Source organism: Typopeltis vanoorti, chromosome 16, assembly GCF_054136105.1.
Source record: "Typopeltis vanoorti isolate ZY-2024b chromosome 16, IOZ_Tvanoo_1.0, whole genome shotgun sequence".
Lineage (NCBI taxonomy): Eukaryota > Metazoa > Arthropoda > Arachnida > Uropygi > Thelyphonidae > Typopeltis > Typopeltis vanoorti.
This window is the reverse complement of record NC_143564.1, coordinates 54837806-54857629: the sequence shown is the minus strand read 5'-3', so window position 1 is coordinate 54857629 and position 19824 is coordinate 54837806. Positions and strand designations below refer to the sequence as shown.

Sequence of the window (19824 nt, the reverse complement as noted above, 5' to 3'; positions counted from 1 at the left end):
ATATCCCTAATGTCAGTATTGTACCTGCTAATTGCCATGGCTGAAATGATTCACATTGCTAACTGGACTAAAATAAGTCTATAGTTACATTTATGTTGCAGCTTGGTAGGAATGTCAGCAGTTTATTTTCTACTCTCTTAACTGTTAGAAACAGATTATATCTAGTGAATCAAATAAGATAATACTCAGCAGATATTATCTACTTTGACTTTATCCAACATTATCTACAAATATTATCTAATAGTAAGGGTCAAAGCTGTATAACTGAGAGGAGACCTCCACATAGCCTTTAAAGGAATGCGGAGAACCGACCAGGGCTTCTGACCTAATGTCCAATCCTCACCTTCTCATGGTGCACCCTGTTGGATATTGGATATCTACCTGGATACTGAACGAATCAGGATGGGCTAGTAATTTAGGATTTAGCCAACCAAATTGTATTCTTATTGGCTTAAACCAATATCGAAAATGATGGTACAACATGACAAAATTTCATGCCAGCTGGGGCTCCGCCCGGTTAAACAAGGATCCCGTTGTTTTCACCAGGGAACCAGGGCTAACAGCGAAAAGTCAGCTACTGGAACAAATCTGAAAGCACACCCCAACTCAACATCACCAGAGTTAAAGATCGTTATTATCAACATAAGAAGCCTGAATGGCAAAGAAATGCAGCTAGCTGAGGAATTAGATAAGTACCAAATCGATATAATTGGGGTGACTGAAACAATAAAGACAAAAATTGGTGAGATCTTTCTGAACAATAAACACAAAATGTTATATTCAGGCAATGACAATCAAGGAAAAGAAGGAGTAGCCATAGTATTCAACACAAAATATGAGGCTAATCTTCTTAAATGGCAGGCAGCCTCAAGTAGAGTGATGTTGGCAAATATCACAATAGGGAATTGGACAATGAGACTTATTTGTGCCTATGGTCCCACAGAAGGTTCTACTAAGGTAGAAGTGGAGGAATTTTTTGATGCTTTAGAAAAAGCAACTGACACAATGAAAAAGGAAAAGTTGGTCCTTGTTGGGGATCTAAATAGGAAATGATTGTGAGACATACAAAAATACTTTGGGAAACTTTGGAGAAAAGAGCAAAGCCAATAATAATGGCAAATACCTGTTATATTTGTGCTCAGGACATGGACTGGTTATTACTAACACCATGTTCCAACATAAAAATGTGCACAAATTCACATGGAGAGAAGAGGCAAGGAATAAGAAAAATCTCATTGACTATGTTATTGTTGATAATGTTCTTTTCTTCCTGATGCAGGACACTAGAGTGTACAGAGGATTTGAAATTGGAAGCGATCACTATTTCGTCTTGAGCAGGATAAAATTAAATTTCATATCGAAAAGAATAACATCTAAGAAAGCTTTAAAACAAATAAATGTTGAGCAGCTCTCAGATGTGACTAAAGTACACAAAGATTATTGAAGAAAAAATGAAAGAGTTTGAGAACAGGAACCAAACCTTGGAGATTTAGTGGCAAGCCTTGAAGAAAACCCTGATTGATTCAGCCAGAGAGGCATGTGGTGAGGTTATCTGCAAGGATAGAAAAATCGGAACCCATGGTGGACACAGGAAGTTAAAGAGGCAGTGAAGGAAAAGAAGAAAACATATCAAAAGTTCCTGGCAAATAAGTCAGCTTGTGCTCTTAGAGAATACAGAGACAAATGTAAGAAAGCTAAACAGTGTGTAAAACTAGCTAAACAAAAGTCATGGGAGGACTTTGGCAAGAATATAGAAAATAAATATCAAGAAGGTGGCAAAATATTCTGGAGGTTGTTGAAGAAGCTTAGGAATGGAGGAAAGAGTGCTGTAAAAGGAGTTAGAGATGATAAAGGTGACATGAAAACAGGAGAAAAAGATATCCTTGAAGTATGGAGTAATTACTTTGAAAAACTGCTAAATGAAACAAGCAGTGATGAGGCACAGTGATAAAAAACACTGACCAGGCAGAGTAGATGATATTCGACCAGAAATGCTGAAGTATGGTGGTATAAGAGTCTTACAGTGGCTGCACTGCATAGTTCAGAAAGCCTGGACAGAGGGACGAATTCCCGTTGATTGGAGTAGAGCTCTAATAGTACCCATATATAAATAGGGAAATAAAACTGAATGTGAGAATTATAGAGATATTTCCCTACTGAGTGTTCCTGGCAAGATCTATGCAAGTATACTTGAGAAATGGTTTAGAAGAAATTGTGGAAGAAAAGCATGGGGAAGAACAAGCTGGATTCAGGCCAAATAGAGGCTGTCAGGATCAGATCTTCACTTTACGACAAATAGTCGAGAAAGCATGGGAATATAACAGAGATCTTATTTAAGTTTTGTCGATTTGGAAAAGGCATATGACAAGGTGCCAAGAGAGAAGCTATTCAATACGCTGCAGTTATATGGTGTCAATGGGGTATTATATCAAGCAAAACTTAGTCTTTATTTGAGTGTAAGTCAGCAGTTAGAATTGAAGGAAGTACAGGAAGATGGTTTAATGTTAAATCTGGTGTGAGACAAGGATGTACATTATTCCCTCTGTTATTCATTTTCTATATGGATCACATTATGAAGGAAAGTGGTATTAAACAAGATATCAAAATTGGAGATGTTAATGTCAGCTCTTTGCTTTATGCAGATGATGTTATACTTCTAAATAAACCCGCTACAAGTCTGCAAGATTCTCTGACTAAATTGAATAACTGTTGTAATAGATATGGTATGAAGGTCAGCAATAAAAAGACAATGACAATGAAAATAGGCAGAATCATTGAAAATGTCAACTGTGTTGTGAATAGAGAACCTGTGGAACAAGTGAAACATTTCCGCTACTTAGGCACAATTTTTACTGAAGATGGTAAATTAAATATAGAAATAGATAACAGAATCAGCAAAGCTGGTATGGTAGGAAGTCAATTGAATAAATTCATATGGAATAAGAGAGAAATTAGTCGGAACACTGAATTAGCTGTATACAAGACAGTGTTCAAACCAGTTTTAACTTATGGATCTGAGAGCTGGGTCAGAAGTAAAACACTTGGCCAAAGACTACAAATCGCAGATATGAGAGTCGTGAGAAAGATTATAGGCGTGAACAGATGGCATTAATGGCAATATCATATTAAAAACGAGGATATTAGGAAAGAACTTGACATTGTCAACATCCAGGAATGTATTAGCAGAGATAATCTCAGGTGGTATGATCACTTAAACAGAATGGGCGAAGAAAGATTAGCAAAACAAGTGTTCTCTGCCAGGTTGGCAGCAAAACGACCCAGAGGAAGATTAAGATATAGGTGGATTGTTTCGGTACAAAGTGCCTTAGACGATAGAAATATAAGATCTGATAATGTCTTGACAAGTAACAGAACTGATTTGGAGGAAAATTATAGATAGGACGTTAGTAATGATGTAATTTTTTTTCATGTAGTACTATCATATCTTGTACACCACTTGAGGGTATATGGTAGGAATTTGATGATGATGATCTATTTTTTCTGATATACTGCAGATGTAAGGTATGGTGATGGCATTTCTGTAGTTCTTCTGAAGAGGTGGTCGGGGAATGGGGATGCATTTGATTATTTTTTTTATCCTGTGGTCATTGTAAAGGAAGGTGTTGTATATGTGTGAGTGCGGTTGAAAGGGCAGTTTCACTGAAACAAAGATTGTGGGCTCTATTGGTTAAGTTTTAATAATGCCATATTGCTGAGAGGGGTAGTGGTGGCAGAGTTTGTGAATGTATCTGCCTGTATGAGTAGGTTTTCTATATACCGAGAAAGAAAGGTTACCATTAGGAAGGCCTGTTACTAAGGTGTTCATGAAGGGTAAACTATTGTTAATTTTCTTTTCCATCATAAACTGGATTCTTTGATGTAGACTATTGAGGTGACTGAGGAAGGAATCTAATGTGTCTGGGCCATGAAGCCAAATAGGGAACACATCATCTACATATCTTAGCCAGATATAAGGTTTTAGAGGGGGAAGTCTATGGCTCGTTTTTCAAAATTTTCCATGTAAAAATTGGCAAGAGGGGGTGAGAGGTTGCATTAAACTTCCCAAAATTTAGGAAACATTTATTATTAGAGATCCCTCTTTACATCCTACGCTACCTGCAAATGCCCAAAGAGAGCACACCACCTAGATAGGAGTTTAGTTTCACTCACTACTGTATTGCTTTGTGTGTGTGTGTGTTTTTACAAAAAATTGTTTGTAATCCCTGAAGATGTCTCTGTGACAGAGACAAAATATTAGAAGTATTAAAATTATTTTTAATACTTGCTCAGTGCTGATAATTATTCCATTAAACCTCCAACATGAATTCTGCACAGCACTTAATGGGAAGAGAGACAGTCAGTCTCTCTTCCCATCATCAACTGCTCTTAATCTCTCCATGAAGTCACCTTCATGAGATTGAAAGACCTTTATGAACTGCTCATTAAGTATCTCCATCACACCTTCTGCAACAGCTGTCTTTATACCATTTTCTACAATCAGTGTCATTCTTCCGTAATCATTCTTTCTTTTGCTGGCTGCATATCGAAAGAACTCCTTAGGATTCTTTTTGGTTCATTAGCTAACTGCTGTTCATACCTCTCTTTAACTACCCTCGCCAACCAAGTCACCTGCCTTGCCTGGTCTTTGTAGACCTCATGGAATTGGTTATTTCCACTTTTCTTATGCTGCCTCCACAATGCCCTTTTTTTGCTTAATCTCATTATTCATCCATTTCACACCTACCTTATTTAACTTTCTCACCCTTGGAATACATTTAGACATTGCAACTACCATAGAATTTTTGAAATCCCCCATGCTGCGTTGATCTCCTTTCCAGCTAACTCTTCATTCCATGATACACCTGCAAGCTGTCTCCTGAGGTCTTCATAATCAACCCCCCCCTCCTTGTAGTTCCATATATACCCTTTTCTTGCAGAGATCACTCTCACCAATTGGTGGGTGATATGACACTTCATTTATAGTTACATCTACTGAAGAGATGACTAAATCCAAGGTCCTCAATCCTCCTGTGCCCTCTATTACATACTGTCTGAGGTAGTCATCCCTAAAAATCTCAAGAAACTCATTTTCTTTACTTCCAGTTGCTATCTCATCATTCCAGTCTATATTGCCATAATTGAAATCACTCCATAATGGTCACTCTTTTCTTATTTGCTTGCCTAATTTGATTATACATTTCATAGTCACTACCATCCACATTTCCTAGTCTATAACAACATGCAACCAAGTATTTGATTCCATTCATCTCTATCTCACACCATACTGCCTCAAAACCACTGCCAATATTTCCCTCTTGCATCTCTACTTTGTATTGACATAACTCTTTCTCTATAATCAATAACACTCCCCTCCCTTTTTACCCCTTCTATCCTCACGAAACACATCATACCCTTCCTTCTCTATTTCTGGCAAGAAGTCGTCCTCATCTAACTTATTCCAACAATTTTTAGGAAAGCAGACTCAATTAGTTCAACCATTTCATCTGCCTTGTTTCTTACACTTCTCGTATTTGTATACAAACACAACAGTTCATTCTTGGATCTAAAGCTAGTTCCACTGATACCACCTATTCGATGTGGTCTCCCCATGCTTGACTGGGACCATTTCCCTTTCCGCTTATTCATTTTACAGTCCTCTTTAATTCCAGCTGTTTCCTCTTGATCCCAGGTCATCCCATTCCTTTCCTGTCTACACATGCTTTTACATCCTCTTGGAGCATCCATCTTTATCACGCTGTGTACCCTTGCCCACCCTGAGCCTCCCCGTTTCCCTGTTCCTCTTGCACACCCATTTCACAATTTCATACTCATGCCACTCACTTCCTCATTCATAACCACCTCTTCAATCTCTCCTGTCTTACTCTCCTGCTCTTCCTCATCACTTCCCACTTGAACTGATTTATTCTCGTACTCACTTCTCTACTTTCCAGCAACAATTTGTCCAAGCGACTCACACGATAACCACTCAAATGCAGTCCATCACTCCCATACAGTTCACTTTATCCTTCAAACTCATTCACCATTAACAAATTGTACTCCCCTCTCCTCACACATTTCAGCCAACATATCATTCATAATCCTTGCTCTCCACCTCATCTCACCACAGTCATACCTAGGCAACACACTTACTACCCTTCCTGTCACACTATTCTTTTTTATCCATCTAATATCCATTTTGACATGCTCTTTGTCTTCTGTCAAGTCATTTGTACCTATTAAAACCATCACCTCCTTTGCTCGCTTCCTCCTCATATCCAATGCCTCAATCACTCTACTCATTTTACCGCCTGGAAAACATACATTGTGCATCCTCTCATCTAGCACACATTTAATAATGGAGTCACCATACAATGCCACTCGCTCGTCTTTTGTTAACTCTTTTGTATACCTATTTGATTTGTTTTAATCGTTATCACCCAAATTTTCTTAATTTCACTCAGCATCCATTTCATCTCTTGCCTCATTCAACCCAATTCAACTTTCAAATCTCATCACATTCTCTCTATCATTCAATCTTTCTTATTTTCGAACTCTTGACTCCCACTTCACACTTTCACTCTCATTCATCCTTTTGAGTTTCTGTACTTTCGGTCCAACTTTCGAACCTTGCATCGCACCATTTCCGGGTTCATTCATTCTTTCGATTTTTCCCACTTTCAATCCTTTCAGCACGCTATTTTTGGTTCCTTTCGTTCTCTCAATTTGTTTCCTTCTGCCACATTCGCCTCACTTTCATCCTTTTTACCATCCATTACAGTTTTCAAATCACTCGTTTTCTTTTTCAATGATTTTTTTAACAGTTTTTCTCCTTTCTTTCACACCATGCTTCTCTTTCGAACGAGCACTCATTCTTCCTGTGACATTCTCGCTACTAACATTTTCTGTCATCAATTCATATTAGCACTCATCAAATCCTCGTTAGCTCACACGCACACACCCTCCTTCCATCAGCCCTAAATATCCACAAACCATCTATATAATCAAAAGAATACATGTAGCATGCCTCGCACTTCACGAAACGACTGAAGTCTAAGTTAAATCATGCACTGACAAAGATACCGCCATCTTTCCTCTGCCCGTTACTACTCTAAGGGCCAAAAACAACAAATTTGTAATTAAGTTTAAGCAAAATATCCCACACAGTAATAATACTAGTAGCGCACAACTTTTATAGCAGCTCTTACTCAAACAATCACTCATATACAATTAATTATTTCAAGAATAACTTATCTGAATCCACAGCTCTTCTTACACACTGCCACTACTGTTGCCTCAGGAGCACCCTCTCATATTGCAGAATCTCAATGTAAATGCAACTGTGGAATTAGATAGGATATCAGCTTGCAATTTGTGAGAATGTGCCAAGGAACTGGCAATGCCTCTGACTAGTCTGTTTAAATTAAGTCTCAGTTATGATAAAGTTCCAAGGGATTGGAAAGAGAGCAAATTATTCCTTTGCATAATGGAGGATCTATGACTGCTGTGGCAAATTATAGACCAAACAGTATCTCAGGCATGGTGGTAAAAGTACGGAAAAATTTGTCAGGAAGAGAATTCACTAATGGGTAGATAAGAATATGATACTCTGTCAGGAACAACATGTCTTTGTGAAGGATCAGTCATGGCTTAGTGATTTACTAACTTTTTATAATAGAGTACCAGTTGAGTTGTATAAAGAAAATGGCTGCATGATGATTCTGCTGGATTTTGCAGCATTTCATATCGAACTCTGTTAAGCAAATTACCACAAATGGGAATAGATATGATACTGGTTATGTAGATAAAAGCGTTGTTGCTAGACAGATATCAAAAAGTGATATATGGAGAAGCAGGTGCAGCTGCTGCTCAACATTCCTTCACAGTGCACCTTGAAACCCACAGAACAAGTTTCTTTTCCTCCTCCTCCTCCATCCCTGCAACTGCTGTATTGTGAAACAGTCTTCCCCCTGTTGTGTTTCCCAAGAATACAATATGCAGTCTTTTAAATCAAATGTAAACAATTTCCTCCTTTCCCAACCCACTATCCATATACGGTATTAATGTACTATAGGTTATCAACCAACCTCTTGTGTATGGGCTCAACATTAAAAAAAAAAAGTGATCAGTGGTATGTCACAAGGTTCCATGCTATGACCACTGCTGTTTGTTTTATCATAAATAAATGATACAGGAAATATTCAGTTGTTTGCTGATGATGCAAAATGAAATAGAGTAATAGTAAATCAAACTGCCCAAACTGTGGCAGATCAATTTTTTAGACTAATCATCTCGAGATATGGGACTCCACAGACTCTCCTAACTGACAGAGATCTAACTTCAAAGCTGAAATGATGCTGCAACTGTGCAAATTATTGAAGGAGAAGAAGCTATTCACCTCGCCTTACCACCCTCAAGGGAATGGCATGTGCGAGATGGGAGAGCTTTTAGAATGATTTAAATAAGCCATCAGTGTAGACCAAAGATAATGAGTATCAGTTTAATGCAAAGAAAGGTAAAGTTATGCATTTTGGAATAAATAGATTACAAGCTGTGTGTCACATTGATGAAACTGTACTCCAGGAAATAGAAGAAGCTAAGGATTTTTTTTGGGGGGGGGGAGGCAGAGTTGAAGTTTAGAGGTCCTATTGCCAAGGTAGCTCATAATATTACTTAGGTATTGAAGAACACACTAACAAGTGTAGGGATAAGGAAGTTGCTATTCCTCTTTATAAGGCTTTGATATATCTACAGATAAACTAAGATAATATAAAACCAAAGGTAAAATTTCTATACAAGTGCTTCTACGATTCTGATAAATCATTAATTCTTTTAAGAGAGTAATAACAATGTTAAGTCCGAGTGAAACATAATTTTCTTTAATATTCTGGTTCACTCGAACTTAACAGTGATAAGGACTCACAGTCAAGTGACGAAGATGGTAAGTCATCTGCGGAATGTTCTATGTGAGGATTGATTGAGAGGGTTTGTGTGTGGATTGCAGAAGTTAGTTGGTAGGCAAAAAAAAAGAGTTGGGGAGGATATGATAGAAACATTTAAATCCATATCTTCACCAATATCATTAATATACAAGTTGAACAGCAATGGCCCTAACACACACACACACCCATGAGAGTCTGGTTGACAGGAGGAAGAGGGGAGATATGATCAATGTTGGAGAGGTTCTACAAAAAAAAGTGAGAGATCAGGGTAGACCAGAGGTCATCCCTGGAAACTGTATAAGGAGGGTGTGAGTAAGGGAGTGAGAAGCAGGTTTTTTTTCATGCAGAGTTGTGAATGATTGGAATGCCTTGCCTGAAAGTGTGATGTCTGTAGAGAATTTGAGTGTGTTTAAAGCACTGTATGATGAGCTATGTTTATGATAAAAGGACCTCCCAGATGAGTCTTTGACTCTTGGGGTCTCGGGTAATAATTTTTTTATTATTATTATTTTTTTTAATAATAATAATTTTTTTTATTGATTGATCTCTCAAATATTTGCATATATTCAATGATCATCTATTCAGTATATTATTTTACAAGGTTCAGCACTATGTGCTACATATAATGAGATTTCAATAATAATGATGATAACATTATTGCTATTTTTTTTTAAATAACAATCAGAGTAATAATTTACAATTATATAGTTCAGAGTTACACAAGTTATATATTATTACATGTTGTAGTTTACTATATTTTTTTCAAAGTTTGAAAAAAGTGTGATTATTCAACAGTTTTTACACATATGCAATTAAAATAATATATTTCCTAATTCTCGCAAACATACAGTGTAAACTTATTATTTATATTTTTTTTATTGCATTACATACATTTGTTACAGTTATTACATATATTTGATTACATATGATACAACATTACATACATTTGTTTACTTGCGATGTGTACATTACATGCATTTGATTACATGTGATACATACTTTTTTTTTTTTAGCAGGGATGAGATGTAATTTCTCAGCTTTCATCCTCGAAGCTTATTTGTAAGCTTATCTGAGGATGACACCAGTTGGTTATTATTTATTGATTTGTTCGCTGTGTTGGGAAGCTACGAAATCTATGAATAAGAAATTCGCCTGCGCGCAAGCCCGCATGCATGCACACACACACACACACACACACACACACACAATAACTTGGAATGTATCGATGCTTTGCTGCACTGGAAGCCTGAATGAATATATTGTGTTTTTATTAAGTTTGTATGGTATTTTAGGTGCGTGTTTCTTGTTCATAGTATGTCCTTAGAGTTCTTAATAATAATAACAATAATAATAATAATACATAGATTACATACATTAGAGCAATGGAATTGGTTAGTAATTTAGTGATCAATATTTAGTTTTTCAAATTGCTGATGTAATGACCACATAATGAGAACTGATATAAAAAAAAACTTTATTAAACCTAAAATGCTTGACTAGTTTCGTGTGCTGACAAGTACCATTTGTCTGGTGTGTGTTTATTTTATATAAGAGTAAATGACTAGTGATGTAAAATGTATCAGAGTAAGCTTGAAAAGAATGCAGCAAATTAAAAAAAAAATAAATAAATAAACTCAGGAATCAGTTGTACTAGATGGTATTGGTATTTTTGATTCATATCTTAGCTGTAAATATGTGTGATGAATGAAGAAGTAACTTTGTGCAGGGTCTGGTTGGCCGAGTGGTTAGTATCCACTCTCCAGCCAAAAGGCTGCGGGCTCGAATCCTGCCACGGATGGACATGGATGCTTGTGATTGTCTGTGAAAATACTAGTGTGGTGGGCGGTAAATGGCATTTGTGTTGATGATGATGATGATGGTAGTTACAGTTCATTGTATAGTTGGTGGATTGAGTGGTGAAGAGAGAGAGAGTTTTAGAGTAGGTGCCGTCCCTCGATGAGTCTCCCTGAAGGTGCCACGTAATAGTAATAATAATAATAACGATAATGGTTTGTTCAGAAAGTTGTAGGCATGTTGCCCAGATATGACAATAGTGAATTAAGGAGCGAAGAGATAATGAATAGTAAGATGGCTGAGTTGTGTGAGGCAAAGGAGTTAAATTTGTAAATCTGTGGAGTGAATTTGCATGGAAGTTGGAATGGTTTGAAGTTGATGGATTACATTTGAGTGGGTTTGGTGTTGGGCATTTAGAAAGGCTATTGTTTTCTGTGAAGGCACAGTGTAAGAAGTTAATGTAATAAATGATCAGAGTCTACTTGTGAAGTAGGATAGCACGACTAAATGGATTGTACAACAGGAGGAAGATGGATATGAGATTGAAAATGTGGTTGCAGTAGTGTAAGTTGATGGAATACATAAAGGTGAGGATGAGACAGGTAGGTATGGAAATCAGAGTCAGGATCAGGGAAACAGGAGTGATCAGACCAACGAGAGAGGTGTGGTATAGCAGTTAGAGTACAGAATGTTGGTAGAATGGCCTCAAGCACACAGGAATTGTTATGTTTGTACACAAATATAAGAAGTATTTGAAACAAGAGAGCTGAGTTTGTTACATTGATTGAGTCAGTATGCCCAAAGATAATTGGAATAAGTGAAACTTGATTGGAAATAGAAATAGAAGGATATGTAATTTTCTGGAAGGATAGAAATGTGAAAAGAGGAGGGGTCTGCAAAGTGGAAGTTGATAGTGCATGCACAGATTTTGAATCTGTGTGGTGTGAAGATGAATTAAACAGGATAGTATATCTGATAGGATGCTGTTATAGGGAATGCAGAGAATACCAATTGTGAAATATTTAGACAAATTAGTTGGCCATGTAAAAAGAAGGTGATCCTGATAGGAGATGTTAATTACAGGAATACAGAATGGAAGGAGGAGATAGTGTATGGGAACAAGGAGAGTGAGTTTGTGGAATTGCTGAGAGACAAGTATCTTAAGCAGCATGTGATTGAAGCAATTAGAGAACTTTAATGTTTTGGATTTGATGATAACTTCACAGGATGTAGTAGTTAATGTGGTGTTGACACTGCCTCCGGTTGGTGAGAGTGATCATGATGTATTGTTTTGGAAGTGATGAAAAAAGAAAAAGTTACTATCAAAAATGGATATATGTGGAAGTATAAAGCAGGTGTCAAACAGATAGGCTTAGGTTTTGATGGTTATTCATGACTTATTTTTAATGGTATTAACAACACCAAATGAACTATTTATAAAAAGATGTTTAATTAACTTGCTTATATTTTGCTGAATTTCAAATCAGCATCATCATAGCACAACATAGCATGTATACGTGACAGTGAGTAAGTGAAACAGTACAATTGTAATGGACAGAAGATCTCAAGTGCTATTTTGGCACCCTCTAATGTTGCAGGGGGGGGGGGGGGAATTATAATCTTTCGGATCTGTAACAACTTCTAAAAGTCTTTTATTTGCCAAAAATTTGGGAGACTTATCTTAAGAGCAACTCCCACATAGCTATATTTTTTTTCCCTACAACATTAGAGGGTGCCAAAACAGGACTTGCGATCTTTTGTCCAATACAATTGTATTGTTTCATTTACTCACTGTCACGTATACATGCTGTGTTGTGCTCTGATGATGCTGATTTGAAATTCAGCAAAACATAAGCAAGTTAATAAAACATCTTTTTTTATAAATAGTTCATTTGGTGTTGTTAATACTGTTAAAAATAAGTCATGTATAAAGCAGGTGATTATAGGAAGGTCTATAGTCAGTGTCATTATGTTCAGTAGATGAGCTGAGCAGTAAAATGTAGACAATGAATCTCACAAGGCAGTATCTGACAAAAGCAATGTATAACTGCATACCATGGGTTAAGCGAGTAAATAGAGTAGGAGGGAAATGGATGAACAGTGAAATCAAGCAAGCTATGCTGCAAAAAAAAAAGAAAAAAAAAGAAATGCTATTGAGGAAGTACAAGACAGTTGGTGGTGATTGGATCCATGTAGAGTATAAAGTGCAGGCTAGAAAGATGACGAGCATGGTATAAAAAAAAAAATAAAGGTGCAGTATGAGAGGAGATTAGCTGGTGAGGCCAATCTCCTCTCATAAGGGAATTTAATTCAAGGGAATTTTTCTGCTATATGGCGAGCAAGTGAAAGAATAATTATTGTAGGTTAACACTGGTGGATAGCCATGACAGCAAAATAACATCTGCAATGGATATGGAATTATTGAACAAGCACTTTATCAGCATTTATCATACCAGTGTAAATGATGCCATGCAATATATAGAAGGGAGGCAAGTATTGGGCGATTTGGAAGTGAAAGAATCTGATGTGCATCAGGTGTTGGTTGGGTTAGATGTTAATAAGGTTGTGGGAATTGATAACATATCACCATGTATTTTCAAGGAATGTGCACCACAATTGACTATGCTCTTAATCTAGTATTTAATGAAAGTTTTGCAGTAGGTAGGGTTCCTAAGGAGTGGGGGAAAAAAAGGCAAAATAGTACCACTTCATAAGTATGGTTCTAGAACAGATGGTTCCAATTATAAACCAGTCTGTATAACTGTGGTTGTGATCAAAGTGTTGGAGAAATTTATTAGGAATAGAATACAGAATTGGGTTGATGGACATAGAATTCTTTATGATGGTCAGCATGGATTTGTAAAGGGTAGGTCCTGTTTTAGTTGCATTTTATGATAGGGTAAGAAGTGTGTTAGATAAGGGAGAATCATATACAGTGATATTCTTAGACTTTTTGCAAAATCATTTGATAGATTACCACATGATAAGTTGATGTGCGAGTTGCAGAGGATGGGAATAGACAGTATATTGGTTAGATAGATCAGAGATTTGTTCTCTGTATGAAACCAGCAGGTTGTGTGATGGAGCAGTGTCTCATAAAAGGTGGGTAGCCGGTAGCATGCCCCAGGTTCTGTTCTTGGACCCCTGCTGTTTAACTTGTTTGTAAATGATATATCGTGTGGACTGACTGTGGATCTTCAGTTGTCTGCTGATTATGCAAAGTTGGGAAGAATTATAAGTAGCACTGCTGATGTTAATTCCCTTCAGGAGAATTTGAATAGACTTTTTACTTGGACAGATTAGTGGGGTTATAGTTTTAAAATCAATAAGTGCAAGGTGTGTTGCATTTTGGAGTGCAGAAATATAGATGGTGCTGGCAGGAAGTGGATGAGATTAGAGATTTGGGAGTGATGGTTGACAATAGACTGAAGTTTAGAGGTTCTACATGTTGCAAAGGCTAACATGTAGGGATAAGGAAGTGCTTGTGCCACTGTAATAAGGCACTGGTCAGACCACACTTGGACTACTGTTCTCAAATCTGGTCACCTGGTTTTCAATGTGGCAATGTGGAGACATTGGAGAGAGTCCAGAGGCAAGTGATTAAGACAATATCAAGACTTTGGACTGCTGGCTATCCAGAGAGAGGTTGAAAAAATGTGGATTGCAAGTTTGGTGGATAGGTGGAAAAGAGGTGATATGATAAAGACATTTAAGTTAATGAGAGGATTTTATCGGATTAATCTAGATGAGATTATAAAAAGAGTAGTAGGTGGGAGGGGAAAAACTAGAGGTCATCCCTGGAAGTTATGTAATAGTATGGTGAAGAGGGGTGTGAGAAGTAAATTTTTACATGGAGAAAGGTCAGTGAATGAACTCCATTACCAAATGTGTTGTTAATGCAAGGAGTGTTAAGGATTTTAAGATTAGATATAAGTATGTTGTATATAATTATTACTCCCACGATGAATCTGTCGACTACATGGTGGGTGTAATAATAATAATAATAATATTAATAATAATTACTTTGTTCTTATTGCATTAAATGGGAGCATATAACATTCAGAAATTTATTTAAATTTTCCGACAAGGTTACATTTAATTAAATTTTGCCAAGTACTGGATAGTCTTCGTTGGTTGTGTGAAAATCTAAGCTGGATTTGTGTATTATTTTCATTTTGACATCTTTAAAATGTTCTGATATGTAGATTTATCTGAAATTGTCTGTTGACCAACATAGGAAATGCCATATGAACAGTAGATTTTGTATCTTGCATTGTGAATCTTGCGCCTGACTTCTTGAGGAATGGATGAAGAGATTTTGAGGCTGCGAGAATTTGCAAATCTTATACAGTGAAGTGTAAGCCATTTTATGATAAGGGTTTCAAGAAACTTGATCTGACATTGCCAGTGTAATTAGGGTAAATTCTTGTTCATTTGTTAATGTCTTTCTGATCGAGAAAATGGGGAAATAGCAAAATCTTGTTGATTGTCTTGCACCCATATCCTTTAAAGGAGAGAGAGAGAGAGAGTATGGGTGAGATAATAAAGCTATTAAGATAGAAATCTATCTGTTGGATTTTCTGCAATCTGAATAAGCAAGTCTTTTTCTTCAGAGAGCTCCAGGAGAATATCAAGGAAAGGTAATGCCCTACTCAGGACCGGTGCATAGTATTTTTCTTGTGTGTGTGATTAATGTTCGGTGCCTATCCAAAAAAGTTTTTTTTTGAATAAAGTGTGAATAAAACGAACAGAAAATGAAAAACAAATGAAAACTGCTTTACAGTATAATGTTACCTACGGATTAGTCCTGCGTATACAAATTTTTTCAAGTTATATAAATTGTCAAAATAATATAAAATAGTAATATAAAGTTAAGAGATTTATTCAAATATTCTTTTCATTAATTTTGCATTAATAAATAAATTAATTTTGAAGATTCAACGAAAATAGATAAGAGAATTTTACAAGAATGTTTCACATTGGACTCGAGAGTTTGCCGATTATTTTGTGTCACTGATGCTTTTTGTGTGAATGAATTCGAGAAGTATGATATGTATTACAGTAATAATAGTTGAACAAGCTGTCCATGATCAGTCTGACTCCATAAAGATGGAGTGGTCAAAAAAAAAAAAAAAAAGTCCATAGAATCCCCACCTCCTTTCTTCTTATCATCTTGCTTATGCATAGCAATGATGTGCCCTAGGGCTTTCACAACCTTTTCTGTGTGGGTTACATACACACAGAAGGGCATGAAAGACTTAGAGAATATCAGTGCTATGCATGGCAAAGAGGATAAGAAGAAAGGAGGAATCCGTTGGCTTTTTTTTTTTTTTTTTTTGAACAGTTAAAAGTTATAGTCTTTGAGGAATATTGAGTGATGGAGGCTGTTCCAGACAACAGAGGTAAGTGGTATGACAGAGGATGCATAGGAATTGGTTTAACAAGTTTGGAGTTGAACTGTAAATGAGGCTGACCAGCAGCTGCTTTTGTTCTTATGTTTTGGAGGAAAGTGGAGAAATGATAGTGGCCAGAGTAGGCATAAAGTGGAAATTAAATGTCTCATGAGAGAGAGGGAGAGAGAAAGAGAGATTACAGTGGATCTTTGAGAGAAGGATCATTAAAAGATTGCAGTGTGTGTGTGTGTTAAAATGTATTTAATGACTAAAATCCGAGGTTTTGGGTAAAAAAAAAACTTTATTAATATACATGACTAGTTTCGTCTGAGAACAGACTTAATCAGGTGTAAGCAAAAAGGACAAAAAATATCAGAGAAAAATGCGAATACTGTATTTCTACAGCAGAACATATAAAACAACAGAGGTTAAGATTTAAATGGAAGAAAGAACTCTGGCTGTAGCAACATGGTCATGCGTGCATGTAAGGTCTTGTGATCTCCAGTATTGAATGGCAGAGCTGTTAGAGTCTGGCAAACTATAGCTCAGGTTGCTATTGATATGGACAGGATTAAGAATGATTCTATTTATAAATGTGTGATAGTAGTGCAAAGATCTTTTTTGATACCTTGTCCTTTACAAGAGCACGAACCTCTTCAGGCCATAAAGACAAGGGATAAGCGTGAAGGGAGCAGAGAGAAAGGCATATATCCCTAATCACTTCAGATGTAGTTCTTAGTAGGTTATTTGTGCAGTTGTGGGTCTCATGGTGAGATTCCTATCCAGCAGAGAGTAAGTGGCCTTCCTAAAATACATAAGGAAAATATCTCTTTAAGACCAATAGTTGAGAGTATCGATTCCCTTACCTACAACTTATCAAAATACCTTGCATCCTCTTTGAAATGCTTCACAGGAAAATCTTCTTCCTTTATTAAAAATCATCAGACTTTATTTCCAAGATTAATGACTTCAAATTTTGCAACTCAGATATCATGGAAAGCTTTGACATTGTGTCCCTTTCTACAAATGTTCCTACTGAAGAGGTTCTTGCTCTTGTAAAGGAGACAAGGTTTCATAAAAGATCTTTGCACTACTATCGCACTGTGTCAAATCGGGATTTTTTAAATTTAAAACTCTATTTTTAAACAAAATTCCGGTTTAGCAATGGGAAGTCCATTATCTCCAGTCCTTGCGAACATCTATCTGAAAACTTTGAAGAAAAAGCAATTTCTTCCTCTCCATTAAAACCAAAGATATAGCTCTGCTACAAAGATGACATATTCTTGATTTGACCGCATGGCACCTAGATAACCTCAAAATATTCCAAAATCATTTGAACAATATTCATCCAAATATTAAATTCACGTTGAGCTAGAAGTGGATGGCTCTCTTTCCTTCTTGGATATTCTACTAACCAAGTCAGCTGAACATATTAAATTCTCCATTTTTAGGAAGCCAAAGCATACTGATAGGTACATTCACGCTGACTCACACCATTATCCACCACAGAAGTTCGGCATCATCTCAACTCTTAGTCACTAAGCAAGATCTTTGTTGTCAGATGAACATGAACTTAATACTCTGGATACTGGATACTCTAGATGTACTATAAATAGAATACTGTTTAACTGTCATCATCAATAACACAATGAAGATACAACTAATTCCAAAGTCTGCATTTCCTTACCTTATATTAGCTCTCTATCTCCAGTTTTAGCAAAAATTTTAAGGAAATACAATATCAAGACTTTTTTCACTACTTTACCAAAACTCCACTCAATCTTAAGCCTTCCAAAGGATAGACATAATAATCTCCAATATTCTGGTGTCTACACAGCCCTCTGTGATTGCAGCAAACTGTACCAAACGGAAAATTCCATTGAACTCCATCTAGAAGAGCATAAAAGATATATTTCCTAGAACAAAACTCAGGCCAGCGCCTTGTCCAGCCATGTATTATTTTCAGCAAACTCTAATGAAGAAGGCCTATAACATCAAATATGCTGGGATTTAGCTAACAATGTTCACAGATCTTATGACAAATTAGAGAGACGGATTCTAGAATCTAAGAAAATCATTCTTAATCCCATCCATATCAATAGCAACCTGAATCCAATATTTGCATTTTTCTCTGATATTTTTTGTCCTTTTTGCTTACACCTGTTGAAGTCTGTTCTCAGACAACACTAGTGTGTATCAATAAAGTATTTTACTCAAAACCTTGGTTTTTAGTCATTAAATAAATTTTAATATGTTGTTATCAAACTGAGTAAACCTACAATTTAATAATAATAATGTATATTATTATTATTAAATTATTAAATGTATATTATTATAATAATATATATTATTATTAATAATAATAATGTATATTATTATGTATTAATAAAGTTTTTTACTCAAAACCTTAGTTTTAAGTCATTACATAAATTTTATGTTATCAAACTGAGTAAACCTTCATTTTAATAATAATAATAATAATAATAATAATATATATATATATATATTCAGAATTCATTTTTACTCGGTTGGAATATTATAAAAAAGCTTTAATGACTGTTACCGAGAGATAAAAAGATGACAAGATATATTTAAAAAGATACTACTAGTTTACTAGTTTCGTTGAATAGATCAACATCCTCAGGTATCACAATCAAAGAAGTATATAAAAAATTACAGAGACTTACAATTGTAATAACAGAACAAGTATAAAAAGACAGTAGCGTGTTTGAAAAACAAATGCGAGTATGAATTCCAAACAAACGTATACTACGCGCTGTCGCGAGTGCACCGGTACTGAACAGAAGCAACGTATGCATCAGAGAGATTGTAACTCAGGCTGTTGTTGATATGAGAGGAATCTAGAGAAATTTCCCTAGATTCGACAATCTTTCTTTCGAGTTCATCGTAGCACACATGGATGTTAGAAGTTTCAGTCCAGTTTACAATGTGTTGGTGGCCTTCGTCTGAGTTAGCTGAAAAGAGAACGTGGCTAGAGAGAGCGTTAGCTCTAGTCCTGTTATAGGAGCTATCTCTACGGTGTTCATCCAAACGTAGAAGGATGGATTTAGCGGTGTGTCCATAGTATGGCTTTCCACAATCACACAAAATCTTGTACACTCCTGGAAACTGAGTAGGAAGATGTTTCTGTTTATGTTTGCTAAGTAATGAACGAAGTTTTGGAAGCGTAGTGAAGCAAGTTTCGAAGTTAAATTTCTTGAGAATCTTGACCAGTTTTGGTGAAAGAGAGCTGATGTAAGGCAAGGAGATGAAGGCTCTTGAGGGAGAGGGATCTTCAGAAGTAGTTGAGTGCCTGGGGGAAAGAAATTTGTCAATTTTCTTTGGAGAGAAACCATTATTAATAAAAGTTTTTTTAAGAAAACGGAGTTCATTTTCAATTTCTGTTTCTTCTGTAAGTAATGATTTGGCTCGGTGAGCTAAGGTGGAAATAATACCATATTTTTGTGGGGGATAGTGATGGGAGGAAGCATGAAGGTATCTGTCAGTATGAGTAGGCTTTCTAAAAATTGAGATTTTAATGCTCTCAGCACATCTGGTATGTTTGAGGTCTAAAAAGGGAAGGCAGTCATCTGATTCCAGTTCGAAGGTGAAAGAGATTTTTTCATGGCACTTGTTTAGGTGGTCTAAAAATAAATAGAGGTTATTGACACCGTCTTCCCAGATGAGGAAAATATCAT

The 19824-nt window shown here is 36.2% G+C and overlaps 1 protein-coding gene across 1 annotated transcript in view; it reads left to right on the top strand.

Annotated features, from left to right (window-relative positions):
* LOC150098029 (uncharacterized) overlaps window positions 1–19824 on the top strand; it is a 995665-nt gene that overhangs the window by 756108 nt on the left and 219733 nt on the right. The gene's annotated exons all lie outside the window — the stretch shown is intronic.